Here is a 6,876-nt window from a genome sequence, read left to right on the forward strand (position 1 = left end):
TGTGTACATTTCTTTTTTGAGATAAAAAAGGTTAGACAAATCTTTTTTTCCCTATTATTTCATTTTGAAATATACCACTCTGTTAAGAACTTTACTTTCAGCTTCTTAGTGTTTGTGAAAAGACTTTATATCTGCCATGACTATACATTAGGGCTAAGAAAAATTACTTCCACAGTCCTGCTTTTCATTTTTAAAAAATTCTGTCTTCCACAATTTATCACAATCTTTGATCTCTGAATTGTAGGGATTTCAGCCATTCTTCTTGAAATTTCTCTCTTGATGATAGCTCAGAGGCATCCAGGAAAGTGGACCTCATTTTGGGCAAATCGAGATAAACCGTATAAGGAATAAGGAATGCCTGAAATCTTATGAGACACTATTAATATTGTTTCAAGACTTTTCTAATAAAATTTCTTAAATATCTATTAATAGTATGAGAACATAATTGGCCTAAACTTGAAATCAGTCTTCCCTCATTCTAAGCCCTCTACAATCTCCCACCACTGTCAAGTCTCTGAAAGTTATGCTCAAGTCTCTGGAGTCACTGGAAAATTTTCAAAGCTCTGAAGTTTTCCAAAGTGCTTACTTAGGAAGCTCAGCTGCTTGGTGTGCATTTATAGAACTTTTCCACAGGTTTCCTATTCATGTGGTGAAACAATCAATATGGATGGAGTGATTGCATAATGCTCTGATCCTTGGCCCATTAGGAAATCCCTGTCCCAGTGGTGCACAGTTCAACTATACCAGGGCCCCACTATCTGTCAAGGGGAAGTTGGGATAAAATGGGGAGGTATGGAGGTAATGGTTATTTCTTGGATCTAAAACAAAAAATTGTCTCTCAAGGCTTTCTGTATTCTCTTTTGAGCATCTCAGTAAGTGGGCAGTGCTTGCATTCCGATGGGCTCCTTGACTAGAAATAACCACTTCTGCAGGTGAAAAATGTAGCTGGAATGGAGAGTAGGAGACTCTAGGATGAGAGATTCAAATCTCGCCCTCACCATGCACATGTGATTTAGCTTCTCTGGTGTACGTTTTTTGTCTTTTCCCAAAAAGGAGGGGATATCCGGATGTGATTGGGGGTCCTCTTCTGGCCCTGCTCATGGAACCTTGAGGTGCCTGTTATACATGAGACTCTCACAAGAAAAGCATGTTCTTTGAACCTTTGAGCTCTCTCCCAGGATCCTCTCTGATTGTCTTAACTGCAAAATCAAGAGGAATGCCAGCCTCACAAATTTAGAGGGGGAAATAACTGTGTGAACACTTGGTTTAAAATATTTTTTACTCATTTTATTTTTTTTTGTGGGTGCACATCTGCTGGTACTCGTGGCTCCCTTCCAACTCTGCTCAGGGACTATTCCTGGCAATGTCAGGGGGACCATATATAGTGCTGGGGATTGAACCCAGGTTGATAGTGTGCAAGGCAAGCGCCCTACCTGCTATTCTATTGCTTGAGTCCTGGGCACTTGATTTATACCAGCACATTTCCCTCAGGTTGAACCCCTATAACACCTTTGAAAGTAGGTATCATTACAGCACACAATGGGCACAAGATTCAGTTAAATAATGGAGGGAATATAAAGTGGAGACATGGTTCCTCTTTGCCATTTCTGTTTCTCATAATAACTGGTCTTTTCTGGACAAGAAAATTCCTGAAAGCCTGAGGAAATGGTGGAGCAGAATATTGCTTCCAGCCTCCCAGGAGGGAAGGAGATAAACTGAGTAGTAGTCTATGGAAGGTATTGGTGGTTTGTGTGTGGACGTGCTGGCAAAGGAAAGATGTGTTTTCAAACCCATGTCCTTAATACTAGCCAAGGTCAACTGGAGAAAAATTTGCAGTGGAAAATTACTCTTGGCAAATTCTACAGTCTGATCCTAATTAGGAGCTAACCTCTCTTATTAGGTGAACTTTTTCTTTATTCCCTAGCTGTGGAGAATGGACTGTAATTTGTTAATGAAATAACATGTTAATATATGTCATTTCTAATTTGTGAAAGATCAAGAGAAAAAGTTCTTTTGTTAGAAAAGTAAGGCTTTTTATTTCCTACATTCTTAAAAAAAATCCCTTCAAAATCGTGGGGTTTTTAAAGCATGTTCTTTGGGACTTATAATAAAAGAGTGGGGAAATGAGACCACCTACATATTCTACAACCTTCTGTCACGTCTATTCATTTGTTCAGTCCCGTGGTTTGGTGGTTTCAATTCAGTCAACATTTATTCAGTTAAAAAAGCTTAGGGCCAAATACAATCATGGGAGATGTGAACGCAGACAAGAGGTGTTAGAAATAAAAGTATTGCAGACAGGGAAGATTTGCAACCGAGTCCTACTGCACGCTCCATTTGCTGCTGTGGCCTCTTATCTTCTGGGACCTCTGACCAGCAACGAGTAATAAGGAGTGCTAGAAACAGATCAGATACCTTTGATTTTCCGTGCCATGACACTTGTTCCTAATCCATCACAATTTGTTTAGATTCAGGGTGTCGACTTTTATTCTAGAGGTGGCAATGACCTAAATCTCTTGCTAGTCTTCTTCAAACTGTGTGAAGAGGGCAGGTCAGCTCAGGAAGACCTCTAAGTATCTCTGTGCCCGAAACTATAGAAGGCTTCTGAGAAACAGATGAAGATGACATGGTACTACCTGGAGGAGAACGATCCACTGACCGGGACAGACCCATCAACAGATGCAGCAGTACATGGGAGGGTGGAGGGGGGGTGAGCAAGGATGGAGCACTTCTCTAGCACAAGGAGATGCCTTGAGGCTGAGACTCGGGATGAGTGAGAAGTCTACAGCCAGATGGTACCTAATGGTTTCAAGCATAGAGACCAAATGAGCCCAGACATGGGAATTGTGGTCAGCTAGAGACAAAGTGGAAGAGGAACACAATCAATAGGTCATAGGCATTGGCAGTGATTGCTGAGGTTCTATAACTCAGGATATGTGAGGGAGGTTTGTATTCTTTTCCTAAGGATGACAACATCAAGTAAGAAAACCTAGGTGGTTTAAAACATCAATCTACTGAGATCCAGAAGTAGAGGTTTGAGATGCAGCGGTCAGTGAAGCTCTGCTGTCTCTAAAGCCTGAGGGGTAAGGTCCTTCTTGCCTGTTTCAGCTTCTGGTGGTCTCACCTTCCTGGGCTTGTGGCAGCCTGACACTACTCCCTGTTCCCATCTCTACTTGAAACCCCCAGGTATCTTTACACCATCATCTCTTTGTATCTGTCTCAGGTTTCATATTCCCCTTTTTATAGGCCACTTGAATCATGTTGTATTAGGGTCCAACCTCTGGATCAAATTTTAACTTTATCACCTCTGTCAAAACTGTGTTTCTAAACAAAGTTGCATTTTGAGGTATTGAGGTAGGGTAGTGGTGGTTAGGCACGAATGTATCTTATTGTGATACAATTTACCCCATGATAAGAATGAATGGACAGAAGGCTTTTTTCAAAACTATAAACTACACAAGAGTAAAACCACTTCTCCCAGAAAACCTTATTTTTCTCTATAGAGTACCAAGTCCACGGTTTTAAAAATCTATCTTTAAGGGCTGAAGAGATAGTACAGTGGGTAGGGTGTTTGCCTTGCACACAGTCATGGTTTGATCCTAGGCACCCCATATGATCCCCTAAGCCCTGTTAACAGTGATCCCTGAGCACAGAGTTAGGAGTAAGCCCTGAACAGTGTTGGTTGTGGCTCAAAAACAAAATCTTTATTTATTTATTTTTGTCTTCTGGGTCATACCTGATGATGCTGAGGGTTATTTCTAGTTGTGCACCTAGGGATAACTCCTGGCTGTGCTCAGGGGTGCCAGGAATCAAACTCCAGTGGACCACATGCAAGGAAAGTGCCCTGCTCATTATGCTAACTCTCTAGCCCAATAAAATCTCCCCCCCCCTTTTTTTTTGTTTTTTTTTGGTCACACCCGGCGATGCACAGGGGTCACTCCTGGTTCATGCACTAAGGAATTACTACCGGCAGTGCTTAGGGGGTCTATATGGGATGCTGGGAATTAAGCCCTGGGTCGGTCACATGCAAGGCAAATGCCCTACCCGCTGTGCTATTGCTAGGGAGCCCAATAAAATCTTTGCTCATGGTGCTTTGTCTAAGATCTGAGGGATTTGGGTACAGGTGGTGCCATTTTCATGTACTATGGACACTTCAGGGCACGTATGCCTGTCTAAGCAGGGTCCTTTACGTAGGCATGAACAGAAATCATGCCATTCTTCCAAAAATGTCCTAGAGAAGAAATTAAATCTCTTTTCCTTAACTTCCATGGATCTCCTATCGTCCGGGATGCACAGTTAACCTCAGTTTGTAAAGAAACTACCAAGAGCAATGTTTTAGTTTGTTCTGTGGTTGGAAGCAGTTTGTAATTTTGAGAGTTAAAAAACATATATCAAACATTTGAACCAACAATTTTTCAGTGGAAAAATACTGTATAAACACAAGGCAAAAAAACAACAAATGGTGCTGAACATTAAACATCATCTCTCCTTCCAGTTTCCTTCTCAGAATTTAGCACTCATAAATTTTCCATACCACTTTCCAGAATTATTCTATGGAGAGTGCCAATGGCTTTAGACAATGTGCATTTACTCAGAAACATATTGTTAAGTGAATATGAATCTGAAGTTAAGGCTGTAAAATATTCTCCAGCAACGTATGGTAAATATAAGGAATTTTTAAAAAAATTTTTATTAGTGAAACAGCATGAGGTACAGTTGTAGATTTACAAATTTTTGTGCTTGGGTTTTGATTATACAATGATCAAGTACCCATCCCTCCATCAGTGCCCATTTTCCACCACCATGGATCCCAGTATCCCTCCTACACCCATCCCCCCATCCCACCCTGCCTCTGTGGCAGGGTATTCCCTTTTGTTCTCTCTCTCCTTCTGGGTGGTGTGGTCTGCAAAAGAGGTATTGAGTGGCAATCATGTTCAGTCCATAGCCTACTTTCAACATGTATCTCCCCTCCTGGGAGGACTCTCCAAACACCCTTTAATATAAAGAACTTTTAAACCTTAAAACCCACTGCTGAAAAATACCTTAATTTTTTAATTTTAATTTTTTTTTTTTTTTTTTGCTTTTTTGGTCACACTTGCAATGCACAGGGGTTACTCCTGGCTCATGCACTCAGGAATAACTCCTGGCGGTGCTCAGGGGACCATATGGGATGCTGGGAATCTAACCTGGGTCAGCCCTGTCCAAGGCAAACATCCTACCTGCTGTGCTATTGCTTCAGCTCCTGAAAAACACCTTTAATATGCTGAATTCTGGTCTTATTTTTTTCACACTTTGATCACTTTTCTCAAGGCAGAAAGTTTGTCTGCTGAATGACCTGTTAACAGGAAAGATATTCTATAATGACACTTTGGTAACTGGCACTGGAGACATCTCCACTGATCCCTTGAAAAGAAGTTGGTACAACGACAAAGAGAAAGTTTGATGTTTGAAGAAGCCTTTATCTGTTAGTTTGTCTGTTTTATTTGTCTCACAGCTATTTCTCAAATATTCCTTATAGAAAATGCAGTTTTATGTTGGTGAAGTTACCAGTGACATTGCATCCAGGAGGGCCGGAGAGAGTACAAGGGTTAAAGTGCTTTCCTTGCATGTGGCCAAACCTGGTTTGATCCCCAGAACCAAATAGGAGCCTTTGAATACTGCCAGGAGTGAGCCCTGAGGGCAGAGCCACACCTGAGTACTGCCAGGTGTGGCCCAACTCCACAGCCCCAACCCCTATCTTCCACCCCAGGAACACAGACAATATTTAAGGCTGGTGGAAGAGACACAGGATTAGATGGCTGAGAGTTATTAGAGATTAATTTTTGTTGCCTTGTTCTGAAACATTGTCATAGTTTCATTTTTGTTGAAGACTGTGCTTAGTATGTACTGCTTTAGTTGCTTCATGAGAAAAAAAATACATATTCTGAGTGAGCGGCAGATGGCCTTTAAAAAAGATTCAAATAGTGAAGTTTAAGTTTATTTTTAGTTCATCCTAAAATTTTTTATTGAAAAAAGCTCAAGTTGTAGTGAAATGGGAAATTGGGTTCTGTAGAAAGTCTGGCATCCCACTGGCATTTGTTAGGCAGTTAATCTCAGAGTATTACTAGTTTTGCATCTTTTTCATAAAAAAAACGATTTTCCAAGTTCACTTCTTTTTTGCCTTTATGAGGCAAGAGGTGTTGGGGGTAGTTTCCTTCAGTGGTTATAGCTAAAATTGGATAGTAAAAATCAGCAGAATTCGCCTTTCTTCGTAATCTTGTAGTATGGATGTATTGATATTGAAGCCAGATCTGGGGTTCAGGGGCTACTCGTGGCTTTATGGTTGGGGGTGGTTCCAAGAGGGGACCAGGCAGTGGTGGGGATGAAACTGGAACTTAATGAATTAAAGGCAAGGGTCTTAACCCTTGTACTGTCTCTCCAGCCCCAGAATTCTCCTTTCTTATCAATCTGTGATAAGAAATAAAAATAGTTTTAATATGAATCCCAAAACTTGACCCGAGAGTGATACCTTTTGACCAAATACACTGTATGGGATGACTAATTTTCAGTGTCAGCTTCAAAGGTGTTAAATTAAAATAGAAGAGAACCTTTTAAGACCTTTATCCCACCATGAAGCACGCAGGCATGCTTGTTAATTCATGACATTTTAACCAGTCCTGTTTGCTAGAGGAGATAACGATGGGACATATTCCCATTTGTTAGGAATTCAGCTTAATTCTGATGATGCAGGAAGAGTAACTGGTGCCCAGACTATAGCCTCGCCAATGCCTGCAGAGCACCAATGGCCTCTTAATTCTTTTCTTCAGGTGAATCCTACAAAATCCTTCTGTGAGAAAATGTTTCACGGAAGCACAAAATCAACATGCATTAGGACAT

This window comes from Sorex fumeus, unplaced genomic scaffold (genome assembly GCF_029834395.1).
Source record: "Sorex fumeus unplaced genomic scaffold, SorFum_2.1 ptg000054l, whole genome shotgun sequence".
Taxonomy (NCBI): Eukaryota; Metazoa; Chordata; class Mammalia; order Eulipotyphla; family Soricidae; genus Sorex; species Sorex fumeus.